Source organism: Vombatus ursinus, unplaced genomic scaffold (assembly GCF_900497805.2).
Source record: "Vombatus ursinus unplaced genomic scaffold, bare-nosed wombat genome assembly UNPS02015255.1, whole genome shotgun sequence".
Taxonomy (NCBI): Eukaryota; Metazoa; Chordata; class Mammalia; order Diprotodontia; family Vombatidae; genus Vombatus; species Vombatus ursinus.
This window is the reverse complement of record NW_020955033.1, coordinates 11,729,658-11,739,648: the sequence shown is the minus strand read 5'-3', so window position 1 is coordinate 11,739,648 and position 9,991 is coordinate 11,729,658. Positions and strand designations below refer to the sequence as shown.

General features: G+C 36.7%; 1 non-coding gene across 1 annotated transcript; it reads right to left on the bottom strand.

The window, feature by feature from the left end:
• Positions 1-2,886: 2,886 nt before the first annotated feature.
• Positions 2,887-2,989, bottom strand: LOC114031948. The gene has a single exon (XR_003567781.1). It is a non-coding gene; the product is annotated as a U6 spliceosomal RNA (small nuclear RNA).
• Positions 2,990-9,991: the final 7,002 nt, after the last annotated feature.

The window sequence follows — 9,991 nt, the reverse complement described above, 5'->3', positions numbered from 1 at the left end:
TCTAGATTATCAGGAAGAATTAAATATTTCTTTTAAAACTGAAGGGCTTCAGTGAGAAAACAAAGAAGGAAAAGCATCTGATTAGTCAACCTAAGAACTCAGGAAAGATTATTACATTTAAGAGTCTAGAGGGTAGAATTTTAGACAAAGCAGGAAGGGAAGAAGGACCACTGAATACTTGGTAGTAAGAATCAGTTGTGAGGCTCTTCTAGAAGAGGAAGGAGTTGGATCTTTTAAAGATGCTGCTGGTCCTCCGAGGAATGATGATCTGTGACATTTCAGGTAACAGTTATTTTTTGAACTGAGAGCACAAGAAGAGATCAGTAGTAGTGGTTGATGATGCCTTGCTGAAGAATATAGAGGTATTTAGTTTTTACCTGATAATATCTAATATATAACAAATCTTCTAATACTGTCAAACTAGAGAACTACCTACTTCTGATGATCCATGTGTAACAACCCCTCTGTGACCATTCAGCCAACCTATGCTCACCCTCTAAATTTGGGTGTTCCCAATAAGCAACTCTCCTCAAGATTCTAGGGATAACCCTAATGGAATAGGTTTCTAGTATTCTTGCTCATGAGCCCCCACCAGCAAATTTCTCATTTATTGTCAGCCAGTAGCATAAATTAGCTTTTAGACAAGAGTAGTTTCTGAGGACATATAGCAAGAATAGTAGTTACAAAAACATTTTTACCAAACCAGAGCATACTCCTCCTTGAACACAGTAGGTTCTTATGAAGAGTTAGTTCATATTTAGAGTATGTTGGCAATGAGTCACATGTAGAATATACATATGACCAAAAAGTAAACTCACAGCTTGTGGTTACTAGAAGTCCTTCTAGCCCTTCACATGGTCCTCATGAAGTTCCTGGTTATGCTTCTGTTGAATCCATACCCAGCACTTCTTTGCTATGAGAGTTCTCACCCCCTGAAGCTATTGGCATCTTCAGGTAATTGTTTTTCCACATCTGGCTGCAAGTAGTTTCTGTGTCATCAGTCACTATTTTAGCAGCCACTGCTATCACCACTAGTCACTGGTACAACCTCTGATGGGATCTCTGGCTCCACTAAACTTATTAAAGTAGGTATTCCCATCTCAGAATATAAATAGAAAAGATTAAGGAAACACAAAATAAACAGAGGCAGCATTCACTCATATACACTTGGTGACTAAGTGGAAAACAAGGCAGCTGCCCTTCTACTTTGTCTCCCTTGGGGCATCAGCCCTGAAGCTTACAGCCTCTTTAATAGGAGACAGGAAAACAGAGTTGCAGCCTCTCATTTTCTCAAGGGACCTTCTCTTTATCTTTGATATATCTCTTTCTGCTTCAAGGTGGGTGTGTTGTTTCCTACTGTTGCAGTTTATCTCATAACATGGTCTGTGGGGAGGAAGGAGGAAAAAGATCCCCTTTCCCAAGGTAAATCTCTCTCTTGGCCTTGGCTCCAACCAATGCACCACTTGACTAACCTACTGCTTGACTGACTTGCTATTTTTATATGTAGCCAAACTAGTATGACTTGATCTTACCAATGAATCACAAGATATTTCCTGTATTATATATAACCTGCCTTTCATCCAACTGCCTGTAGTCCTACAGTCATTTTGAATTGATTAAAAGCTTGTCCACACATTGTCATAAGGTTATAGGAAAGTTCTTTAATACTTATTTGAAACTGTTGATTGACTAAATGATGGACTGGGATGGGGTTTGAACCCCAGCTTTATAAATGAAATGTGTATGTAATTTGAAAGAAAACTAGAATGGATTGATGATGATTAAATTCTTGAAAAGGAAATTGAACATTTTACGTTTCATCCCTGCTACTCAAAGGCAAAGACTTCCAAGAAAAAAAGGCAAATTAGGGAAATGAAATGCTAGCCAAGAAACTGGTGGGGCCAAGAATGGTATTTGGGATTTCTGGACCATGTTTACACTGCAAGAATGATAGACTCTTGATCAGAGGTGGATTAGATAGCTAGTCAGCACAGTGTATAAAATGCTAGACTTGGAGTCAGGAAGACCTGAATTCAGATCCTGAATTAGATACTTAGCTATGTAACTCTAGGAATGCCATTAAACGTCTCTCAGCCTCAGTTTTCTCATCTGCAAAATGAGGATAATAACACCTACCTCTCAGGGTTATAGTGAGACAATATTTGTAAAGCACTTTGCAAACCTTAAAGTATTATATAAATGCTGGTTATCATCATCATCATCATCATCATCATTACTAAGATAATTTAATTAATGTTCTTAAGATTCAGAAGACAGAAGTCAATAAAAGTTAAAAAAATGAACTTTAAGAAAGTATATTTTACTAAGTTTAAGTTACTGTTAGGAAGCCAGAATAGCTTTGCATGCTAAAGAAAAACTACAACCATCTACAAGGAGATCTAGGTAGATAACAAGAAACCAATCTCACTAAAGATAGAAATCTATACAAAAGATGAAAAGAAAATGGGAAAAATACACTAAGAATGGAAATTAAGCCAGTAAAACATCTTCAAATATATTAGACAAAAGAAGAGGATGCAAAAATAGTTTGCCACCATGATAGTCAGGAAGAGAAAACTGGTAGCAACTCAATCAATATGTGTTGAATGGAATTGACTTGTTGAATTGCAAAGTAATTAAGAGAAGGCAGTAGAAAAAGGCTGAGGTTTGTAATGTCTTCTTCACTTTTGTCTTTCCAGAAAAAAATGCTGTAAATAGTTGATTGGAGCAAGTCATGACCATTAAGGAAGCTTAGAAAACCTAACCAATAAAGGAAAGCTAAAATTCAACAGTGCCCAGAGAAATTGGATGTATTCAAATCAACAGAAGAGATAATAGGCTTCCTATGATACTAAATGAATTGAAAGTTATCATTGCAAGGGTATTAGCCATTACTTTTGCTTCACAAATTTGTGTGTCATCCTTGTGCTAGAGCCATGACCATCTTCACTATATCATTACAATTTTAGTATATCTGCTGTGAAAGCAAACACATAACCATTATTTTTGGAAAAATTCACAAAGGCTTGGAAAAGAGGAAATATTGTGGCCATTAAAAAAGGCAATGTAGTTGTCTGGGAAGATTTTTAAAAGTCCAGATTATTTTTAGTCTTCTAGCTTGAATATGGACACTATGAAGAAATAAACATGACTTTCTGCATAACTAGACCAACAATTTATTCTTTGATAGAAATGCTAGGGCATGTACAGAAGATGGAAGTAGAAACATTCTATACCAATTTCAATCTGGATTTTCCTTTGTTTCCATATAACATTTTTGTTGACATGATTAGACCTTCATTGACATTGTCTATACTGTTGCTAGGTAGATAAATGCCTCATTTAAAGACTGTCGTCAAGTCAAAGATTCCATTTGTCATATCATCAGTAAATTATCTTATCAAGTGATTTCTCTTTACAATTGATTCCAAGGCCCATCTATTCAATATCTTCATAGTTTAAGGCACAAATCTGTATTTCAAATACAGTTTTTAATTCTGCTAAGTCCATAATAGTCATTTAATTAACAATTGTTGAATTGAATTAAATACTCCAAAGTATCTGTGATTTAATTTGCTGTGGATATTCCCTATATTCACATAGATTATGACCCCTCTATGTCCTTAAAATTGGTCTTAATGATGAGCTTTGTTTAAAAGAAATCTACCAATGGCTAACCATTTAGCAATGAACTTCTCTGACTTTGGAAATCTTTATAAGTAAACAAGTCTGGTAGAAAATTTTTAGAAGCCTAGTTTGGTAGAACTTGCTAGAGATCTTGATATGCTAACAGATAAAAGAATCCAAGTCTCTTCCATACCATGAGAACATTTGTAAAAGGATCAGATCTGTGAAATGATACTAAATAACCTTATTGGTCCAAATATAGGTTGCACATTTACACAAACTGCATAAAACTATGATTTTCACTTATACTTAGACATTTTTTTCTGTGTACGCTGACAGTGAGAGAGACAGAGACAGAGAAAAGGACAGAAAGGGACAAGTGGAGGGGTGGAGACAGACACACAGTGTAGCATAATGAATAGAAGACCATCCTTAAAGTCAGGAAAACTTGAGTTCAACACCTTCTTCACAATAGCTGTTTGACCGGGGGTAAGCAATTTTGCCCTCAAAGACTTTAAGTGATAGATGGATTATAATGTGCATCAGTGGAGTGAGTTTTTACATTCAGCATTTTCACACTGATGCAATCAAATATCTTTTACGTATTGACAGTGTACATATACACACACCCACAACCTCCACAAAATTCCTACTCTACTTTTTTAATAGTATTTTATTTTTCCCCAAGTTATATGTCAAAAAAAATTTTAGCATTCAATTTTACAAGATTTTGAGTTCCAATTTTCCTTTCCCTCCCTTACTCCCCTCCCATCTTCTGAAAATGGTAGGCAGTTTGATATAGTTTATCTATGTGCTATCATGTAAAACATACTTCCATATTAGTCACAGTTCTGAAAGAAGAAGCAGATCAAAAGAAAAAAAAGAGAATAAAGTGAGAAAAATATGCTTCAATCTGCATTCAGAGTCCATAAGTTCTATATCTGGATATGGATAGTATTTTCCTTCATGAATCTTGTGTACTTGTCTTGGATTAATATATTGTTGAGAAGAGCTGAGTCATTCATAGCTGATCATCACACAACGTGTACAATGTTCTCTTGGTTCTGCTCTTTTCACTTTGTATCAGTTCTTACAAGTCTTTACAGGGCTTTGTTTTGTTTTGTTTTTCTGAATCTACCTGTTACTCATTTCTTACTATACAACACTATTCCATTACATTCAGATACCACAGCTTATTCAGCCATTCCCCAATTGATGGGCATACCCTCAGTTTCCAATATTTTTTCCCATCACAAAAAGGGCTGCTATAAATATAAATTGCACATATAGGTCCTTTTCCCTTTTTCATGATCTCCTTGGGATATAGACCTAGTAGTATCAGATTGGATCAGTTGACAATTCCACAAATAGTGCACCCCTCCACTTGTCCCTTTCTGTCCTTTTCTCTGTCTCTGTCTCTCTCACTGTCAGCGTACACAGAAAAAAATGTCTAAGTATAAGTGAAAATCATAGTTTTATGCAGTTTGTGTAAATGTGCAACCTATATTTGGACCAATAAGGTTATTTAGTATCATTTCACAGATCTGATCCTTTTACAAATGTTCTCATGGTATGGAAGAGACTTGGATTCTTTTATCTGTTAGCATATCAAGATCTCTAGCAGGTTCTACCAAACTAGGCTTCTAAAAATTTTCTACCAGACTTGTTTACTTATAAAGATTTCCAAAGTCAGAGAAGTTCATTGCTAAATGGTTAGCCATTGGTAGATTTCTTTTAAACAAAGCTCATCATTAAGACCAATTTTAAGGACATAGAGGGGTCATAATCTATGTGAATATAGGGAATATCCACAGCAAATTAAATCACAGATACTTTGGAGTATTAAATTCCCACATCCTCTCCAATCCTTATCATTTTCCTTTTTTGTCATATTAGCCAATCTGATAGGTGCGAGGTGGTATCTTAGAGTTGTTTTAATTTGCATTTCTCTCTAATCAAAAGTGATTTAGAACATTAGAGCATGTCTTCATATGCCTATTGATAACTTTGATTTCTTCATCTGAAAAATATCTATTCATAACCTTTCGCCATTTATCAATCCTTCTGTGACCATTGTACTTAATTTTTTTATGTCATTCCCTCAAATTCACCTTATGCCCTCTATCTATGTATATTCCTTCTAGGTATACTATTAGTGATACATTTTTTAAAGAATTACAAGCATCGTCTTCCCATAAACAGATTAGCTCTATTGAATCCCTTATTTTTTTCCCTTTTTACCTATTTATGCTTCTCTTGGGTCTTGATATTAGAGGTCAAATTTTTGGTTTAGTTCTGGTCTTCTCTTTATGAAAGCTTGAAATCCTTCAATTTCATCAAAGGACCACTTTCTCCTTTGATATATTATGCTTAATTTTGCTAGGTAAGTCCTAGCTCCTTTGCTTTCTGGAATATCATGTTCCATGACCTCCAATTCTTTAATGTTGCAGCTGCCAAATCCTGTGTAATCCTGATTGTGGTTCCCCAATATTTGAATTGTAGTATTTTTCCTTGACCTGATAGTTCTGAAATTTGGCTAAAATTTTCCTTAGAGTTTCTGTTTTGAGATCTCTTCCCTGAGGTGATCAGTGGATTCTTTAAATGCCTATTTTGCCCTCTGGTTGCAGGACATCAGGGCATTTTTCCTTGATAATTTCTTGAAAGATTCTGTCCAGGTCCTCCTTTTGATTATGGCTTTCAGGTAGTCCAATGATTCTGATAATCTCTCTCCTGGTTCTATTTTTCACGTCAGTTGTCTTTCTGACAAGGTATTTTACATTTTCTTCCATTTTTTCATTCTTTTGAATTTGTTTGATTCATGATGTCTAATAGAGTCATTAGCTTCCACTTGCCCAATTCTAACTTTTAAGGTGTTATTTTCCTCAATTAGTTTTTGTACTTTCTTTTTCATGTAGCCAGCTGTACTCTTTAAGGTGTTGTTTTCTTCAGTGGATTTTTGTATCTCCTTTTCCATTTGGCCGATTCTACTTTTTAGGCAGTTTTCCAAGCTGTTGACTCTATATCATAATTCTCTTTGATCACTCTCATTTCTTTTCCCAATTTTTCTTTTACCTCTCTTAAATGATTTTTAAGCTCCTTTTTGAGCTCTTCCATGAGTTCTTTCTGGGCTTGCAACCACTTCCTGTTTTAATTTGGTGTTTTGCCCATAGGTGTTTTAACACTGTTGTCCTCTGAGTTTGTGTCTTGGTCTTCCCTGTCACCATTAATAATTTTATATGGTCAGATTTTTTTGTTCTTTGCTTATCTTTTTTGGCCTTTTTCCTTTTTTTTTAATTTAAGCTTTGCTCCCAGGGTGGAAGGGCACTGTCTCAGGCTTCTTGTGCTGGGGGTTGCATGCCCTGCCTATTTACCTGGTGCTGTACTGATGTTGCCCTGAGGCTCACAGAGGATTCTCATGTCTAGTGCTGCACCGAGGGGGTAGGGTGGGGCTTAGATGGAGCTGCTGGAGGCCATAGGGGTCTGACAGCTTACCTGATGCTGAGCTAAGGTCACAGTGGTTGTGTCAGGCTGAGGCTTGGCAGGGTGTTCTGAATAACACTGAAGCATGTGGGGCCTGGCCTCTGGAGGCTTCCTGTTTGCCCAGAGCTGTGCTGAAGCACATAGACATTTGGCCACTACAGGTTGACTGCCTGCTGGAGTTGCACTGAAGCATGTGATGGTTCTCAGAGCTGGAGTCTGCGGGTTCTCCTGGCTATGCTAAGGCAGTGAGAGGTCCTGATGTTGGTGTTTGCCTGTTCTGCCACACTTGGAGCTCAGGATCTTCTGCTGCTTTGCTGGCTTGTTGGGACACTTCATGTTCTGGACTTCACTCCCCTTTTACCCAAGTGAGCTGGACCTTTCTTGCCGATCTTCCAGGTTTCTTGGGCAGAAAAGATTGTTTCACCCTGTCTTTTTGCTGGTTCTGCTATTCCAGGATTTGTTTTGGAGTACCATTTTATGGTTGTTGGGAGGTGACCATGGGTGAGTTACAGTGATATACTGCTTACTCTTCCATCCTGGCTCCCAGAAGTCTAGTCTAGTGTTGTCATGGAGGCAATCCTGAGTTCAGGTTACTGCACTGAAGGGGAAGCGGTGAGAGGTCCAATCAAGTTAAAAGGATGTCAGCCAAGGACCCAACAACAGCCTGTCATCCCTGTTGCATTTAGTGTGTATCTGTTTTGCATGTCCTAATTTATAGTACAGGTGTCTTCCTTAGTAGAATGTGAACTTCTTGAGGGGACTTTCCTTTACATCTTTGCATTCCTCACTTAGCTCAGGGCCTGGCCAATAATAGGTGCCTAATAAATGCTTGTTGATTAACCAATTATCATCTAAAGACCAGCTCAGAGAAATTCCAAGAGGCTGTCCTTCCAGGTGGCTACAACCTGATGAGGTCTAATCTTAGAGTTGCATAGAGCAATTGTAGGGAAAGACAAAGGTACTGTAGCAAAGAGGTTAATTAATTAAAATATACACATGTGTGCACGCGCTTGCTGGTAAAGAGGCCTCATTTTAAAGCTGTAGCCTATAGTCAAGAGATGATTTATATTAAGATTGAAATGGGATAATGAGACCTAAGCATTCCAGAAAGGAGGAGGTTTTTGTAAGGATTAACTAGAAACAAATATAGAAGAAAAAGATCATGAAAGTCAGGATGGAGAGGAGAGAAGTTTATTGCCAACTAAATAAGAGAAAAAAACCCTTAACAACAGCCTGGCTGCAAACTAAGAATACTGAAAATGTTTCTTCTGGCTATCTATAGAGAAAATGTCATGTTCATGTTCAGCAGTGATTATGGTTTAAGCATGTTTTGATGTCATACAAAATATTAGCAGCTTAATGTAAGGTCTATGTGCTCATTTTCCCATTTATTTTCCTAGGGGATCCCCATTTTTCCTATTTATTATTTATTAGGCTTTAAGTTAAGGTTTCAATATACATATATGTGTGTATATATATGTATGTGTGTATGTGTATGTATGTATACGTATATATTATCCCCAGACAGGAAGATATTTATTAAAACATGTTATCTTAAGATGCAGAAAATATTTATGGCAATTCTTTGTTTATATTTCAATCAAGAAATATAATAATTTAAAAAACCCTAAAATATAAAAGGTAATATTACTATTAATGTTCCTTAAAAGGTTATGAAATATCTGTAAAGAAGCTATCCTTACATTTTATGATGGGCAGTGGTACACTCCTTTGGGAGGGAAGAAGAGGGAGAGAATATTAAAAAAATAGCAAAAGCCAGCTAACCAGAGCCACCACCGACACTGCAGTGAAGAAAACGCAAACAGTAGGGAGAAAGAGTCCCCCACTGCAGTAGAAACAGACAGAGGTACACTGCCCAGGATGAAGACACAGGCTAACCCATCACAGTGGGAGAGGAGACAGAAACCCACCACATTGGAGAGAAGGAGAAATGTCACAGCGGGGAGAAAGAAACAATGAGATAGAGTACAGCAGGGAGAGACAGACAAAGAGGCACTGACTGCAGCAAGGGGAGAGACAGACAGTAGAACAAGGGACTCGAAGACAAGAAGGAGAAACAGTGCCTGTTCTAGAGTGAAGCCTGGGCTGGGCCACTGGGCAGCCCTGCTCCATCTAATCTACATGTCTTCATTGCCTAATGATCACACCATGCACTCACTGCCTACTCTGTTGGAAGGGAGTTAGGATCCAGCGATAGTAACCCTCCAAAGACTAGCATAAGGTTATCGGGAAGTCACACACAGAGTTTGATGTTGTGCTAGCTGTTTTCTATTTCCTCTTTAGCTTTTTGAGTTACTGACATATTATTGCAGTAAAACATATGTAGGGTCAATTCATGCTGAATAGTTATTAGAAACCATGATAACAAAAGTCATTACACTGCAGTTCAGTTTTGACAGTAAAATTTCTGCAACATTATCACAAATCCTCATGCATTAGTGCAATGATCCTTACTATAGTTTCATATTAGAATCAAAAGACTGCCATAGCATGCTTGATACAAAAAGTCAAGCAAGTCAAGTTCTTTCTGCTTTCACAGATAACACATTTTTTTCTTCTCTTTTCTATGTACTTCATCCATTCTTTATTTTTGTTTTATATACCTTTCTTTGTAGCATATAGCTTATCTTTTTCAAATGGGAAATTTCTCTGAAAAAAATATATATAAACAGACATATAAATAAATATATGTATGTATATATAAATATATGTGTGTGTGAATGTATACATATACATATATATATATTTATATATACATACATACATATATACACACATAAATATGTATGTGTATGCACATATATGTGTGTGATGTCCTTTGGTCCTGGTAATCAGCAATATATATATATAAGTTGTAAATGAT